The following is an 18,097-nucleotide window of genomic DNA, read 5'->3' as shown; positions in this document are numbered from 1 at the left end:
TCCCTTATGTGTTTGCCATACTTAAGCATGTCTGTCAAGCCTATGAGCATCTTTATCACCAGCGTTTTGAACTCTGCATTTGTTCAGTTAGCTATCTCCTCGTCACTTAGTTCTCCCACTGGAACCTTGATCTGTTCCCCCTTTGGGCCATACTTCTCTGTCTCCTCATCTTGACAGGCTCCTGTGTTTGTTTGTCTCTGTGTCTTAGGCAGAGCTGTTGCACCTGTTACGTTGTAAGGGGCAGAACCTTAGGGATTCCTCAGTCTAGGGCAACGGGTTTCACCATGTTTTGGCACTGTATGTGGTGGAGGGGTCTGAGAGGGAACAATGTCACCTGCCCAGCACTCGCCCCTTTTCCAGGCACTTCTCCCACTTTCGTATGGGACTGGGGCCCCTCTAGCTGTTGCCCCGGACGTCGTTCCCACAGTGGGTGGGTCTGCGGACATTCTAGGACTGTGGGGGCCCTTTAAACAAGCGGACTCTGCTGAGAGACCGGCAGTTTCTGCCTCTGCCCCAACCCCCACTCATCTGCACAGCCAGAAGCAATGAGGTTTTATTTTCCCTGGTGCTGGGACTCTGAGCTGTGTGGTCTGATGGGGAGCTAGGAACACTCCCCAGGTGTCTCTCCTACTTTTTAAAATGTGTGACTGTGCTTTCTGCCGGCCTGCTGTTGCCACCGCTGCTGCTGCCACCACACTGCGTCCTCTCTGCCCCGGCTCCGCCCCTCCTGCCTGTCTGGGTGAGTGTTTCTTCTTTATGTATTTGTTTGTTGGACTTCCATACAGATCGGTTTTCTGGAACTTCTGGTTGTCTCTAGTTTTGAGGTAGTTGGGTTCCTTCTTAGTTGTGGAGGGAGACCCAGCATGTCTGTCTAGGCCTCCATCTTGGACAGAAGTTCTGACTGGATCTTTTTTATGCTTCTGAGACCCTCACTAAGTTCCTTGAGCATCTTTATAACTCGTGTTTTGAACTCCGCACCTGACAGACTGCTTATCTCCATTTCATTTAGCTCTTTTTCTGGAGTTTGATCTGTTCTTTCAGTTGGGCCATGTTCTCTGTCTCCTCATCTTGGCAGCCTCCCTGTGTGTGCTTCTGTGTATTAGGTGGAGCTGCTCTGACTCTGTGTCTTGGTCGTGTGGCCTCATGTAGTGGGTGTCCTGTGGGGCCAGGGGCACAGCCTCCCCCCACCCCCCAAGCTGGGCACTCGAGGTGCGCCCTTCGTGTGGGCTGAGGACACCCTCCTCTTGTAGCTGAGCCTTGGTTGCTGTTGGCAGGTCAGTGGGAGGGGTTTACCCAGGCCAGGCAGCTGCAAGGCCTGGCTGTGACCACGGACCACCCACCTCCGCCCTCCGTGGAGGGTCCGCTGTGCAGGGCAGGGTGGTGGTGCTCTGGCGTGGTCTGTAGTGTCCACCGGGTGCGCTGGCCCTGGGGGTCCCCGGGTGGAGCAGGCCAAGGTCAGCCCCCACCTGTGTCTTGTCCGGGCCACCCTGCCTGAGCTGGAAAGCCGTCTGAGGTGGCTGCTGCTGGTGCTGGGCTTGGAGGTTCCCACGCGAAGCCAGGCTGTGAATCTAGGCAGGTGCTGCCAGTGCCGGGCCCGGGGCCTCTTAGCAAGAGGAACAGGGGCTGAGGCTCACTGAGGCCGCAGTTGCTCGTTTGAGAGGCCTTAGGACGTTGTGAAGCAGGAGCCGAGACAAACAATTCATATGGAAAAGCAGCTCGGGTGGGCCTCTGTGTTGGGTGGGATGGAGTCTCTGGGGTCTCCAAGGCAGGGCAAACAGTGTCAGCTGGGTTGATGGAGTCTCAGATATGGCACCAGCCTGCCAGTTCTGTGGCTCTGTGGGGGGAGGGTTCCGGAAAGGGACAATGGCCTCTGCCTGCCTTCCTGTCTGGAAAAAAACTGTCCCCCAACTCTCACCTTGATGCCAGACACTTCAGTTCCTCCCCGTATGTCACTGGTGTCTTTCAAGTGGCTACCAAGTGGCTACCCTGGTGCTGGAGCCCAGAGGGAGAGTCTGATAGGCGAGTCCATGTGTGGGCTCTTTAAGGGGAACTGCTCAGGCCTCCAAGCAGTTTCTTCCACCAACTCAATCCCCACTGTTTTTTGCGGCCAGAAGTTGTGGGGACTTATTTTCCTGGCCCTAGAACCCTGGGCTGGGGGCCCGGTGTGGGGCTGGGACTCCTCGCTCCAGAGATTTCCCTCCCGACATGCGGGTGTGGAGCCAGCCATTCCGCATCTGCGCCCCTCGTACCCGCCTGGCTGGATGTGGTTTCTTTAATTGCGTAGCTGTCAGACTTCCATGCGACTCCGTCTCCGAGGGCTCTGAGCGACGGCTGTCCTATATTGCAGTTGTCATGTTGATGTGGCTGGGCGAGGAGGCGAGCCGTGCTTCGTGACCGGAAGTTCCCCAGGGACAGCCTTACCCTGTTTTTGACAATGTTTGCTTTATCATACATTTTACTGATCTTAAATGCCACTCGAAATTACTTACTTTCTTCATTCTGCTAATATGTATCAAGCTCCTGTTTTGAGTTCCACCCTGTTCTGGTGACCATGGCAGACAAGAATTAGAATTCCTTTTTTATAGAGCTTACTTTCTCTTCAGACACCCATTGCTCATCCTTCAAAAGCTGGGGGACAGAAAGTGTCTTTCAGTGCCAGAGGGTAAGGGTTAAACATGGACCCATGGCACCGTGTCCCCAAGGATGGACTACGTTGGCCCAGGTTGGCTCCTCGGCCACCCCCACAACCTGAGACTTTGTTAAATTCAAGATCTTGGTCCCCACAGAGGAGGCTCTTCCACCCGGGAACAAACTAAACGTCCCACTCACCTTCAGGCCTCAGCTACACATTGATGATTGGGGCCTTCTCATGCTGGGGCACCAACAGATGAAAAATTAGTCAGCACTCTGGCAGGGTAATTGATCTGATCTTCAAGAGTATCTGGGTTCGGGGGCAAAGGCCGGAGCCAGCGGGGTTGCTGGACACCTCTTGCTGCTCCAAGGATGGTGACAGCAGGAGGAGGCAGCAGCGGTGACCACAGCCCAGCGAGGGCAATACCACGAAGGGACCCGCAGCGGCTCATGCCTGGGTGCCCTCACCGGCCAGGCAGCCGAGAGCAGCTGAGATGCCTGTGGAGGATGGAGAGGATGGGGACGGCTCACGGCCTCAGACCCGCGGCAGGGGTGGAGACCGCTGCTCGCCCCACTCATACCCTCGCTTCTAAAGCTGACAGGGCTTGCTGCTGGCCGGCAGCTCGGAGGGAACCGTGTGACACAGCAGACTTCATCACAGGCAGGAGTGACATGAGTTACGCTAGGGCGGACTGTGCAGGACACCTGTCGTGTGCCATTCCAGAGTCCTCCCAGCCCCACCGCTCACTCCGGCCCCCACTGCTGCTGATTTCCTAGTGGCTTCGGCCAGCTCTGCACAGGTGCCTCCAGACAGCAGCTTGCCTTGGGCCCTGGCTTCCTGTCCCGGTGCCCCTCTGAGAGTGTGAGTTAGGACCCCAGGGGCACCCATCCTGCACTTGCAGGCATACAACCCAGAGGTGCCAGGGAGCTACCAGACAAGTGCCCCGCCCCCTGGAGCCCCCGGGTGGACTGTTCTGAGAGAGGTCTCAGAAGTGCCCCAGAAGTTCCCGTAGGATCAGGTACCAGCCCTGGAAGCAGGGATCACCCTGACAAAGCATCTTGCATCGGCTTCCCCGGGATCCCATCCCCAACCAAACTGCCTGCAGCCACGCCCCCGTCTCAGGCCCTGCCTCCAGGGAAACCGGACTGGACACAATAGGTCGTTGTGGAGAGACAGTGACCCCACGTATGCTCACGCATCTGCAGGAGCGTCATCAACACTGTGAGCACTTATTGACACAGAGTGGCGGCACGAGGTCATACCTATGCTGTCAACATGGCAGCCGCAAGCCACGTGGAACGATCTTTGTGGCATTTGAATGAAGCAAAGTGAGACATTTAAAGTTCAGCTCCACAGTAGCCCCAAGCACGGGCAGGTGCGCCATGCTCCCGTGCGGCCGGGGGCTGCCGTAGGGGGCAGTTCCGCTAGAGAACCTATGGGCTGTCATGGACCGTTCTGTCAGGCAGTGTGGCTCTGGGTCATCTGCTCACTGCGGCTTTGTGCGACCTTGACTGTAAGCATGAAAATGACAGTCACCATTGTTGGCTTTACTATTTCCTGACACGGGGCCCAGCACAGGAGCAGGTACTAATAGAGTTTAGAGAGACAGGGAGAGGAAGGGAGAAAGGGGGGAGCCCAGCTTAGCCCTGGATACAGAGGGTGGTTTCCTGCCAGGTGAATGGGGACCAACACCTCTCTTTGCCAGCTCCCTCGGAGCCCTCACGCCGCTCTCAAAGCTCCAGTGTCTGAATCCGTTTGTCGCTGGTGGGGTGGGCAGGACAACGCGGCCCAGCAGGCTTTGCCTGGGCTCTGCTGTTGGGTCTTGGAGACTCAGGCTGCTTCTCTCCAGCTCCCAGCTCCTTCCGCCTGGAGCAGTTGGGGAGCTCAGGCCTCGGGGGCCGGAAGGAATGGGGAAGAAAGGACAGAACTGAGAGGATTCCACGACAGCATGGGGTGGAGGGAGTGTGTGATGAGTCCGGACGAGCAGCCCACAAATGCCAGCATGGACGGTGCGCTGACTTGGTACCAGGCACCACGCCACGGTTGCTGGCTTCACAGGGGAGGAAACTGAGGCCCGGGGAGGGGAAGTGGCCTCACCGGGCCCAGAAGTGAGCCAGGGTCGAGCCCAGGCAGGCCTGCTCCAGCGCGAGCTTCCTGGCCTGCGTGTCTGCCCAAGACAAGAGCAGAACACGCCACGGGACCAGAGCCGAGTGTCTGCGCTTCCTTCCTGCTCTCCTGGGCCGCTGAGGCCTTGCCATCACCCTCGGGCCAGCCCTGGCCTGCCCGACCAGCAGTCCCCTGATCCCCTCCGTCCAGGGCCTTGACAGCCAAGAAGAGGTCGGGGTCACCGCCAGATGGTGGCCTCTGGGGCTGACTTCACACCGGAGCCCCACCCATGATGTCAGCGCAGCCAAAGCGTCTTCCTTAAATGTCCCCCCAGGTGACATAACCCTGCTCCTCTGCACAATCTGGGGGGCGGGGAACCCACCATGTCCCAGGTGCTCACAGGAGCCAGGACGGAAACTATGACTCACTCCTTCCGCAGTGTGGGACTGCTTTTCCATTGCTAACTCCCGAGGAATCCGGTGAAGTAGTGGAAAGACCGAGAAGGCGGGAGACCGGGTTCTCCCCCTGGCCCTGTTGCCTTAGACCAGGGCCCCTAGGGCCTCAGTCTCCTCTTCAGCAGGTCACAAGCTGGGGGCCATGACGCGCAGGGCTGGGCTGGTCCGACTCCCCAGATGCCCCCGTTGGTGAGGTGCACGAGGGGTAAGGACAGCGGCAGCGGCCGTGCGGGTCGTACGGCCTTCCTGGGGTTTGTCTGTTTTCAAAATGTGTCTTTGGAAGTGAAGGCCAGTCAACCGTGACTTACCACTTTTATTGAAATCGTATTTTACTATTAGGAGTACAAAGCACTTGAGAATTCAAACGTGGCTCCCCTCCCCTCCCCCCAGCCACCCTCTGGAGGTCTCGGCTCCAGCCCTGGGGCAGCCAGATGTCGAGCAAGCTGTGGAGGGAGGGGCGGGGGCCTTTGGGCCTGGGGGCGCCCTGTGCTTGCTGTCTCATCCCCACCCACCCTGGGAGCTTTGGACCACGGTGATTGCCATTTTGCAGCCATTTTCCCTGCCAGAAGCAGATCAACTCTGCCATCGCTTCTTCTGGGAAGCCTTTCCTGACCCCCAAGTCCTGCCCAGGAGCTCTGCCAGGCGCCCTCCAGCCTCTTGGGCTGCGCGACCCCACCTCCGGTCTGTGCCCACGCTGACAGCTGCAGCCCCGGGCCCCGGCGCCCTGCACTGTGCCTGTGAGGCCCGAAGAGCCGCTGCTCGGTGCCGCAGGGACCCGGGGGTTGGGGCTGAGACGTGGGCCTCTGCTCTGAGGGCAGCGGGGGCCCCGCCTGCCTGGACTCCTGTTCAAGGCAAACAGCTCTTTCCTCCCTGCCCCTCCCCCACCCCAGCCCCCACGTCTCCCTGAGCTGGACCGACTCCATATTTCATTTTTACTTTGTGTTTGTAGCCCAGCTGCCCCTGCAGGGAAACCGCCCGGGGAAGGGATTTTCCTGGAGCGCGTTCCCTGCGTCCTCTGCCTTTCAGAACATTCCCTCCACCTGGAATGCTCCGGTCCCTGGAGTGGCCCCTCTGCCAGGAGCACCCCTGTGTCCTCAGAACTCCCTCCCGCCCCACAGTTGGCCCTCTGCCAGGTGCTCGGCAGCCCCCTCCCAAAAGCCTTCCTGGGCCCCTCTGTCCCCTCCTCCGTTCTCCTGCTCCGCCCGGCCCACCCCCCCAGGCGTTCTCCCTCACACTCTCCAGCTGCCTCCTTACCAGTCCCTGCCCACCCTCCGCCTCCAGCCAGGCTCTGAGCCCCCGGGGGGACAGGGACAGAGTTTCACGCCCTGAGGGGACTCTGTCCCAGTTTCCAGCCCGAGGAAGGCCGCGGTGGGCGCTGCCCGGGGTGGGGGGAGGACCCCGCAAAGGCAGCACGTGCAGGAGCCCTGTGCCCTCACCTGGCCTTTAAAGAGCGGTCCCACTGAGCCTCTTCCATCTACGCAGGCGGGAAGGCCCCTCAGAGGTCCTCTCTGCAGCCTGTCATTTAACTCCTGGGGAAACTGAGGCCACAGAGGGAGTGTCCTGACCAAGGTCACCTCCTCCGAACCTTTTGTCTTGTCCTGGGTCACTGCAGGGCAGAGCTGAGCCCCCGGCACCTTGGTGGGAATGAACGTATGTGTGCGCTCCCTGCATGCTTGCGCACACACATGCATGCATACATGCACACACGCACACCTCGCATACACGCGCACTCCCACACAACGTACACATGTAACCTCCTACACACACGTGGGTGCGTGTGCACACACATGCCCGCAGTGCCCTCCCCGCACACACATGTGCACACACAGGGGCTCCCTCACACCTGGCCCACCTTATGGGCCCAGAGGACCAACCCTCATGTCCTCTGCCTCTGTGAGATGGCCAGGCAGGTGCCAGACCCCTTATCAGATGAGGACACTGAGCCCCAGAGGGACCCATGACCGGTCACCAGCCGGCTCAGGGCTGGGACGTCTGGCTTGGCGTTGGGGCTCCATCTCCTATTTCCATTGTGTCCAATTCAAACTAGTGGAAGGTGCTAGAACCCCTTGGTCACATGCGTGTGTGCAGAAACCAGTCTAAGCTTCCCACGCGGCACGCGGGCTTCTGGATGAGCTGCTGCAGCCCCCTTGGTCACGCAGTAAAGACAGCACTGGGGCGCAGACCGAGGCCCTGCCACCCACCCGCGTTTCCGCCGTGGTATCACCTTTCTGGGCTCCATTTAGCGACGTGGCGAGGTCCCTCTTATCTTTCTTCCTTGTATGGCGACAAGGCTACTTATGGGGCTGATAGGATGCTGTCGGCAAGCTGTGGTCCCTGTGGTGGGGACACCTGGGGAAGCAGGGGCTAGGCTCAGCCAAGGAGAACAATCCCAGCAGCCTTTGAAAGGGACATCGGTGAAGGGTGTCCATGACAAAAGGAAAGGCTTGTGCTCAGTGACAAAGGCCAGATGCCGCACTGCAGGGAGAAGGAGTGAGCCCCATGGAAGGAGAAGGGGGCAGGAACATAGGTTCTCTGGGGGAGGCCGTTATTGGGGCGACATTTCCTTTGTCACCGGTCAATTAGAAGATTTTAAAAAATCATAAAACGAATAAAAGAAAGGAAGGCGGGAGGGAGAGACGGTCACCTAAAAGGGCCTAAGATCTTTGGGACATAGCCACCCAGGCCGCGGGCGCGGGCCCGAGGGTCAACCCCCACCCATGGGCGAGCCCGCATTGGCATTCCGCGCCTGGCTGCTGGGTGTGTGCCCGCACTGTTCCCCGCCCGCGGCGCCGCGCGGGGACAGTGGCGCATTGTTCACCCGGACACCCCGGGCGGCGCAGCGCCCTCGGGGCTTGGCGCGGCCCCGCCGTGATTTGCATGCGCTCCAGTCACAAAGGTTCAAGGTCAGGAGCGCTGGGCCGCCGAGCCCCGCCTGGCCCCGGCGCTATTCTTCGCCCCGGCGGCGGGAACTCCTCGCCGCACCGCCCCTGCGCGTGAATGGCCGAGCGCCGCCGCCGTCGGAGGCGCTTTGTGTCTCGGCCCGGCCAGCTGGGCCCGCGAGGGACGTGCCAGCGCCCCTCGCCCATGTTAATCAGCCTGGCAGAGCGTCTGGGCGGGCGGCCCGGCTGGGAGACCCCCACGTTTCCTGCCAGGAGCCCCTAATGTGCCCTGCTGCCGCGAGGCTCCAAGTCCCCTGCCAAGGCCCTCCCCCTACTCCCACCCCTCTCTGCCAGGTGCCTTCCCCCACTCCGGCCGGGAGCCCCCGCCCCGTGAGAAAGGCAGGGCCGTGGGGGGGGGGGGCGGAAGGGGGGGCAGACCTAGGACCCTGCTCCTGCTGGGCTGACCCCTCGGACCGCCCCTCCTTTCTCCCTCCGCTCCGCACCAACCAGCGCCTCCGGTGAGGCTCGGGCCAGACCCCACCTCCTCCAGGAAGCTGCCCAGTGACCCTTCCCCCTTCCCTCCTCGACCTGCCTGCCAAAGGCATTTGGTTGCAGCCCCAGGGAAGCAGGGAGCCCCGGCGGGTTTTCAGCAGGGACGAGCGGCGTGGCTCTGCCTGGGCCCCCGCGCGGAGGGCGCAGGGAAGGGCCCGCAGACATCTGGAATGCACAGACTGGTCGAATTTCAAAGGAAATATTGCAGGCCTCCTGAAAATCGCCAGCTTTCTGTTTTTCCATGTTGGAGCCTTTAGAATAATTACAATTTCCTTTTTTTTTTTTTTTGAAAGGATATTTTTAAACCTACTTTTTTAGTAGGAAGACCATCTCAAGATAAAGGCCACTTCTTCATGCTGAACGAACGCAGGGTTAGCATAATGCGGCCTGGCCTCCTGTGTCATTTCAGCCCCGCAGTCGCGAGAGTGGCAGTGGCAGCCAGGCCTCCACGCGGACGGGGGCCCACGCAGTGTCTCCCTCTCTGCACCGCAGCTTCCCTGACCCCCTGGACGGTGTGGGTCTCCTGCTGGGTCCCCTGGCTCACCTCTCACGTGGTGGCTGTCAGAGGCCTGCCCGGGGTACCTATCAGTCAGTGAAACATGAGGAGGGTCCATGCGGGTGGCTTGCAGCTGTGACCCGGGTCTCTCAGGCCACTAAGGTGAGAGAGTGTTTATGAGGACAGAGGAATGGGGACAAAGCACAGATGTCCCTCTGTCTGTCTCTCTCCGCATGAGATGAAGAATGAGCTGATAGGTCGACTGTGCACAGGGACGTTAGGCCCTCCTGCCACAGGCCAGCGAGTTCCCACCCTCGACGGGGCCACTGGGAGCACCGCGTGTGCCGGAACCCGGCTCCCCCTCAGTTCTGAGGGCAGGCTAGCCGTGGACACTTTGCTAATTGGAGGATGGGCACCATCAGGAATTGTCATTAAAAGTCTGTTCCCAGCCTCAGAGCTGGAAGTCCCTTGGTGATCACTGAAGGCGCTCGGTCCTGAAGAGGCCTGAGGCCCAGAGAGGGAGGACACTTGTCTGAGGTCACATAGCAGGGTTACACAGGAAAAACGATTGTTCTCTTAGGTAACTGGAAGGTGGATATTGTTTTTAGTTTTCCTTTCCTTTTTAATCCCTCTCCCTCAAGAACCAATTTCAAGCTTTTCTGTTTCCAGATGATTGCATGTTTGAAATGGGATGGTCTGAATTAATTTCCAACCAGCGCTCCTCTTCATATCAGTGCTTGGCTGCTTCAACCAGCCTGTGCTATTCTGGACATGCTTCCCCAAACAGGAGATGACGTGACATTGGCAGCAGGCCCTGGGCTGGGCCCTGAGGACCCTAAAGACTCAAGTCCTTGCTCTCCGGAAACTCACAGCCCAGTGGGGCTCCAATGCAAGGCTTGTTACCAAGGCTGGAATGTTTGGGCACTGCAGGAGTGGCTTATCATAGCCACAGGAGCAATCCTGGAAAGCTTCTTGGAGGAGGTGGTAGCTGAGCTGTGACTTATTCAGGTACTTGCACAATAACATTCACTACTTTGTTATAACAGTAGGAGTAAGGGGAGGAGAAGCTGGGAAGGCAATGCGGATGGGAAGAACATCCCCTTTGGAAGGAACAGCATGTGGCTGGAGAAATGGGAGGCAGTGATGGAGAAAGGGTGGGAGGTGAGGCGTGAGAGAGAAGCAGGGGGCCACCCTGGAGCAGTGGAGCATCAGAGGGTTTTAAGGAGGGTAGGGAAAGGCAGCAGGTAGGGAGGTGACTAGCAGGCTGAGCAAAGGCTGTGACCCAGGGGAGGGGAGGCTGGGCTGATCATGAGGACAGGGCCTTGAAGGAAGGATGGCCAGGACTTTGTGTCCCTGGTGTCCCTGGTGGTTTTGCTCATAGCAGGATGGACGATGTGGAGAGGACGCCCCCAGCCCGCCCCAGAGCAGTGACCACCAGAGGGTCACACGAGACCCCTGCACTGACGTGCTGGGGGCCCTGACGGAGGGAGGCTTGCGGTGGTGGGGTGGGTCTTGGTGGTGACTGCTTGATGTAGGAGTCCTGCTTATGAGTCCAAGACTGCTGACCCTGCAGTGGGGGACCGTCCTCCAAGCTGGGCCTGGTGGAAAGTCAGAGGGCTTTTCACACCCCGCACCTGGGAAATGTCCCAACCGCCCCGACAGTGCGAGCCGACAAGCAGTGGGCTTCGGGGGCCAGTAGCGGCCAGCCTTCCCCAGGGTCGGGTCAGGGCAGAGCTCAGAGCCGGGTCCTCCCTGCCCCGCGCTCCTCCGGCTGTTGAGGAAAGGTGAAAACAGGGGTCCACCGTGGGGCGACCAGGAACAGTGGTCAGGCTAAGACGTCTCTGTGTAAAAAGCACACCTTCACACTGTCCCGAGCTGCTGGTGCTGGAAGAATTCTTTTACCCTTCCCGGAGCGCCAATTGGTCATATATTCAAGAGCCTTTAAAAAGCAAACACTCTGTGGCATTACAGTCACTCCCCTAGGGGCTCCTTAGGGAATGGCTAGAGCTGGGCCCGGCGGCTGGTAGCACAGGAAGTCACCTAGACAGCCGGCCAGGGAGAGCTGGGCAAGGAGGTTCAGTAGGGGACATCAGAGCTACGGGTTCTCTCTCCTGCAGCTCTTAAAAAGCAGGCTGTAGAGCCCTGGCTGGTGCGGCTCAGCTGGTTGGAGCACCGTCCCGTAACCAAAAGGTTGTGGGTTCGATTCTCAGTCAGGGCACATACCTAGGTTTTGGGTTCGATCCCCAGTCCCAGCAATGGGGCTCACAACCCCCTGACCCACCACCACCGCCTGGAGGCGCGCAATCCCCGGTCCTCCCCAGTCTGGGCACGTACTGGAGGCAAAATGTCCTCGGGGAGGATAAAAAAAGTGGGCTATGGGGACATATTTGAAGGCAAGGTGAATTGTTCTCTGCGTATTCGTGAAAGTGCGGACGCTAAAATATGGTGTGTGGCCACAGGACTGCAGGAAATAGCAGGTGTAGAGGAGAAAGGCTGGACAAACCAAAATACAGCCCCCCAATGCCGGCTGCGGCTGCTCCGAGCTGGGGTTCTCTGTATTCGTTTTCTCATGGTTGCTTTTCTGTGTTGGCAACGGTGTTGACAATGAACATGTATTATGTTCGCAATTAAGGAAAAAGTCTGTGTGTGTGTGTGTGGTGTGTGTGGTATGTGGTGGTGTGTGTGTGGTATGTGGTGTGAGTGTGTGTGGTATGTGGTGTGTGTGGCGTGTGTGTGGTATGTGGTGGTGTGTGTGGTATGTGGTGCTGTGTGGTGTGTGTGGTGTGGTGTGTGCATGGTATGTGGTGTGTGTGTGGTATGTGTGTGTTGTGTGTGTGTTGTGTGTGTGTGGTATGTGGTATGTGTGTGTGGTGTGTGTGTGAGGTATGTGGTGTGTGTGGCATGTGTGTGTGGCATGTGTGGTATATGTTGTGTGTGTGTGTGTGGTATGTGGTGCTGTCTGTGTGGTGTGTGTGTGGTATGTGTGTGGTATGTGTGTGTGGTGTGTGTGTGGTGTGTGTGTGTGGTGTGTGTGTGGTATGTGGTGCTGTCTGTGTGGTGTGTGTGTGGTATGTGTGTGGTGTGTGTGTGTGGTGTGTGTGTGGTATGTGGTGGTGTGTGTGTGGTATGTGGTGTGTGAGTGTGTGTGGTATGTGGTGTGTGTGGCGTGTGTGTGGTATGTGGTGGTGTGTGTGGTATGTGTTGTATGTGTGTGTGTGGTATGTGGTGCTGTGTGGTGTGTGTGGTGTGTGGTGTGTGGTGTGTGCATGGTATGTGGTGTGTGTGGTATGTGTGTGGTGTGTGTGTGTGTGGTATGTGGTATGTGTGTGTGGTGTGTGTGTGAGGTATGTGGTGTGTGTGGCATGTGTGTGTGGTATGTGGTGTGTGAGTGTGTGTGGTATGTGGTGTGTGTGGCATGTGTGTGTGGTATGTGGTGGTGTGTGTGGTATGTGTTGTATGTGTGTGTGTGGTATGTGGTGCTGTGTGATGTGTGTGTGTGTGGTATGTGGTATGTGTGTGTGGTGTGTGTGTGAGGTATGTGGTGTGTGTGGCATGTGTGTGTGGTATGTGGTGGTGTGTGTGGTATATGTTGTGTGTGTGTGGTATGTGGTGCTGTCTGTGTGGTGTGTGTGTGGTATGTGTGTGGTGTGTGTGTGGTGTGTGTGAGTGTGTGTGTGCGGTGTGTGTGTGGTATGTGGTGTGTGTGTGGCGTGTGTGTGGCATGTGGTGGTGTGTGTGGTATGTGTTGTATGTGTGTGTGGTATGTGGTGCTGTGTGGTGTGTGTGGTGTGTGGTGTGTGGTGTGTGCATGGTATGTGGTGTGTGTGTGGTGTGTGGTATGTGTGTGTGGTGTGTGTGTGAGGTATGTGGTGTGTGTGGCATGTGTGTGTGGTATGTGGTGGTGTGTGTGGTATATGTTGTGTGTGTGTGTGGTATGTGGTGCTGTCTGTGTGGTGTGTGTGTGGTATGTGTGTGGTGTGTGTGGTATGTGTGTGGTGTGTGTGTGTGGTGTGTGTGTGAGTGTGTGTGGTATGTGGTGTGTATGTGGTGTGTGTGGTGTGTGTGTGAGTGTGTGTGTGGGATGTGTGTGGTATGTGTGGTGTGTGGTATGTGGTGGTGTGTATGTGGTGTGTGTGTGTCTGGTGTGTGTGTGTGGTTATGTGTGTGCGTGGTGTGTGTGTGGTGTATGTGTGTGGCGGAGGGTGCGTGTGTTTCAATGGCCCAGAAAGAAAAGATCAAGTTCTGATAAAAGATCCACAGTGACTCACTGCTTCCTCAAAGCAGGTTTCTCTCTCACAGCTTGGAAATTATCATGGAAAATGCTGGATGGGGAAGGTCTGGCTGGGCCTGCTTCCCCAGGGCAGGGTTCCCCAGAAGGGCTGTCCCTGATCTGGGCAGGGTCACCCCCAGAGCTTGCTACATGTACAGGCCTTGTTTCACTCGACAGGAATCTAGGAGAGATCTTTGCTCCTACAGGGGTGTCTTTCTTGTGAGTGGTAAAATGTACATAACACAATCTTACCATTTCAGCCGCATTAAATACATTCACCACTCTGTTGCCCAACTTTTCCATCCCCTCAAACTGAAACTCTGTACCCACTAAACACTAACCCTCCTTTTCCTTTTTAAAGATTTTATTTATTTTTAGATAGAGGGGAAGGGAGGGAAAAAGAGAGGGAGAGAAACATCGATTGGTTGCTTCTTGTACGCCCCCAACCGGGGACCTGGCCCACGCCCCAGGCCTGTGCCCTGACCAGGATTCAAACCGGCGACCTCTTGGTTCACAGGCCGGCGTTCAACCCACTGAGCCACAGCAGCTGGGGGTCACTGCCCACTCTTCCGTCCCTCCCACCCCTGGAAACCACCATTCCCCTTTTTGTCTCTGTGAGTTTGAATTTGACTGACCTAGGTACTTCATATAAGTGGAATCACATGATACTTATCTTTCTGTGTCTAGTTTATCTCATCAGTTTTCAGGGTTCATCCACGTTGTAGCATGTATCAGAATTTCATTCCTTTTAAAGGCTGAATAATATTCTATTTACGTATAGACCACATTGTGTTTATTCATCTGTTGACAGACATTTGAGTTGTTCCCACCCTTCGTTTAGCGTGAATAATTCTACTATGAACACGGATGCATAACTATCTGTTAAAGTTGCTGCTTTCATTTCTTTTGGATCCATAGTTAGGAGTGGAATTGTTGAGTTATATGGTAATTCTGTGTTTAATTCTTTGAGGAACTGCCATACTGTTTCCACAGCAGCTGCACCGTTTTACCTGCCCATTAGCAATGCGTGAGGGTCCTAATTTCTTTACATCCTCGACAATACATATTCTTTTGTTTAATGTTAATCGCCTTCTTAATAGGCGTGCGGTGGTATTTCATTGTTCTGGTTAGCATTTCCTTAACGATTAGTGATGTTGTGCATCTTTCCATGTGTTTACTGGCCATTTGTATATCACCTTTGGAGAAATGTCTATGTGAGTCCTTTGCCCACTTTTTAATTGGGTTAGTCAGTAAGCTGTAGGAGTTCTTTATATAATTTGCATATGTTTTGTATTCTTCGGTCATATCATTTAAAACATTTATTACTTTTTAAATTTGGAAAACACATAAAAAACAGGGGACAAGAAGCATTAGTGATTATATTCTTGGACTCAGCAATTCCACACCCGCTGATCTCTAAGGAATTTTCACGAACGTGCGCAAATATTTAGCTACCAGGACGTTCATCATAAAAGGACAGAAGAGATGGACACGGTGAACACCAGTGTGCAGTCACAGCAGATAAGTGCCACGGGCCTGCGTGACTGCAGATGACACCGTGCGTGAGCACTCCGTGATGGCGGACGTCCGGGACCCGGCCGAGCGCGAAGGGGGACCGGAGCCATCTTTGTTCCAAGGATGTTACTGCGTAAAGAAGAAAAGCGCCTGGCACTGCATTCGTAGTTTTAAGGCATCACGTTTATGTTCAGTGTTACCTAAAAATCTGTCTAGTTACAAAACCAAAAACCAAAAACACACTCAAGCACAGAGCCCACGCTGAGCCGACGGCCTGGACTTGTGCTGTGAGATTCTGAATATTTTCTCAGTTTTATTTGTCCATCCCTAGGTTTTCCAAATTGACTACGGCTTGGTTAACCAGTTGCGGAGGAAGGAAAAATAAGTCTGAAACCTTAAAACATGGCAGTCAAAAGTAATGAAAGTCTAAATTAGAAAAAAATTTAGCTCAAACATCTCTGGTAGGCGAGCAAAGACCTGGCGGCTCAGGACAGAGGGCGGAGGGCGGGACACAAAACCTGAAGTCAAAGTCGCCTCGTGGGCCACACAGAGGCCCCGCCCGGGCCCTGTCCCTAGCACGGCAGCCACAGTGCCTGCCCGGAGCTCCTGAGCCACCTGCGCGGAGGCCCCGCCCATGGCCCCGCCCCTTGGGCAGCGACGCTACTTCCGCACGGCCCGCCACCAGAGGCCACGCCCCCTGCCACGCCACGCCCCCTTTCCCTTGGGGCTTCGCCCCTGCGCTGGAGTGGTTAGCCCCTGCTTCCGGAGCCCACAGTGCGAGGCCCCGCCCCCGTGTACGTAAGGCCCCGCCCCCTCGCCACCACGCTGCGTCCTCGCCACCACGCTGCGTCCCGCTGCCTGGCTTCCGGAGCTGAACGGAAGGGCGGGAAGCCTGCAAGGTCAAGGCTACGGAGCGCGAGCGCCGCTGCGGAAGGGCGCGGTGCCATTTGGAGGTCCTGCGCGCACTTCCTCCTGTCTTCCTCATTCCTGTCCCCCCACCCACCTCCCGTCCCCAGGTTCCCGGGACGCAGAGGCCGCGTCGGAGACCTCACATCCGGGGGAGGCGGGGCCGCGGGAACGCACGCTGCAGGCCTGCGTGCCGCTGACAAAAGGCGTGCTGAGCGGAGAGCGCTGTGCAGGCCCTGCCCTTCCCAGTGGCAGGCGGGACGCGGGGCCCCTTGACGCCTCGGTGTGTGCTGTCCCCCTGCTGTTACCCGGAGGAAGCCGGGCCCAGCGAGCCACGGTGCTCCAGGCTCCGGCCCCCTTGTCCTGCTGGCAGTGACCGGGCCTAGCCTGGGGGCCCCGCACCAAGGGAGTTTGGAGTCCCAGAAATCGGGGGCTGAAAACCAGCGCCAGAGGCCTGGGGCGTTAAGTCACCTTTCACAGGTGCGGGGGCTGAGACCGGAGCCGGCTTGGCCAGGGCCACTCGGGAGGGGGGCACCTCCTGCCCTTGGACCCAGGTCCCCCATTCTGCGCCTCAGGGCCCACCTGGCGACGCGATAATGCTCCCCTTCGGTGGGTCAGGCGCTGCTGCTCCATTCTCCGCAGGAAGACCTTCCCACCCAACCCCGACTCTGGAGGTGCCCGGCACCCCGTGAGCTCTACTGCCAGGAGTCCGGAGATCTTCGCCAAATGGGCGCCCACGCGTGTGTTCCCGGGGTCCCTTTGCTCAAGTGCCTTGGGAAAAGACACCGTTCATGCAGGCAGCATCTGACAAGAGGGGACAGTGAGTCATTCCGGGGTGGCTGCTTTGTTGGACCAAGTGGGTCGTGCTAGCGACGCAAGGCCAGGAAGTGCGCGAGCACGCGGGCCCCACACACGCAGACGCGCACGGAATGTGGAAGAACGCGAACCCCAGCTGCACACAGGCCCCCCGCCTCTCCCGTCCCCACCCTCTGCCCCCTGGGAGGCCCGGGGAGGCATGTGGCTTCCCACGTGGCTCCCCAGGTGGGTGGACAAAGGTCAGGTGACGCTGTATGTTGGCAGCACACGGGGCGGAGGCCTTGACCAGGCCAGCTCGAGGCCCAGCGCAGTGTCCCCGCAACAGCCCGGCGTTTTCGGCTCCAAAGGGACCTCAGAGAGGAAGCTGCACATTGCGTTTTTTTTTTTCTCTTGGCTCCATATTAAAGAACAAAGCATGGGAACTGGATGGGCCCCTCTGTAAACAGAAAACACATGTTTTCTGCAAGAATGGGCTCTTCCTTTCCTGGTTTCTTCTGCGGACAAAGGCCTCCTTAGGCCTCCTGGCTTCAAGAGCAGGGAGGCCTGAGACCCAGGGCTGAGAGGAGGTGATTCTTAGGTCCGACTCAGGGAACGACGCTGCCTTCTTCAATGGAAGAAGGAATGGGTCTGCTCAGCAGTGCGGTGGGCCTGGGGTGTGGTCCCTGGAAGAACCTGGCAGGATTTGGGCAGTGGGGAGGGAGAGTCTGGACTGCTCGTATCCTCCAAGCATTTGAGCATCATCTTGGACTCTCCTCGAACTAGCTTCCTTGGGGCGTGCTAACCACACACAGGGCAGAGTTCTAAGTCTGCAAAGAGCTGTGTGACCTCAGAAAGGTTCTTAACCTCTCTGAGCTTTTGGTTTCCCATCTGTAAAATGGGGGTATCAATATCTGGCTGTTGAGGATTCAATAAGATATGGGTACAGCCCTGTCTGACAATTGATAAGTGGGTGCAATCCAACTGTGTTTCAGTTTTCAATGCCGCGCTGTTTCACGGCCCCAGAGTGGCCTCGGAGAGCTCTACAGATATCTTGGCCTCCCGTACTCCGCCGAGCACCTCTGCTTCCCCATCCTCTTCTGGGCTCTGGACAAGTGCCAGGGCCCAGCCACCCCACACTGGCTGCAGCTCTTCTTTGGGAGCAGCCGTCGCGGGATCGGATCATTCTTTTGTATCACCCAGCAGCCCGGTCTTTGTCCTCGAGGGGAGATTTGGTTTTGGGAAATAATAAGACGTCCTCTGGGCCAAGTCTGCTGAGTAGATGTGGGGAAGCCAAGCCAGGGCCCCTGCAGCTCCTGGCTCAGCTCCGAAGGGGGTTCGGAGGGAGCATGTGGGCCCGATCATCCAGACTGGCCTGCTCTGGTGTTGGTGGGTGTGAGTGCCAGTGTGCGTGTGTGTAGACACCCCCCCCCCCCAGATCACACACACCCAAGCTCAGCGGATGACCCAGAGCAAAGCCAGACTAATGAACAC

Source organism: Furipterus horrens, unplaced genomic scaffold (assembly GCF_987537825.1).
Source record: "Furipterus horrens unplaced genomic scaffold, mFurHor1.1.pri manual_scaffold_4, whole genome shotgun sequence".
Classification (NCBI taxonomy): Eukaryota; Metazoa; Chordata; class Mammalia; order Chiroptera; family Furipteridae; genus Furipterus; species Furipterus horrens.
Note: the sequence above shows the minus strand (reverse complement) of the source record.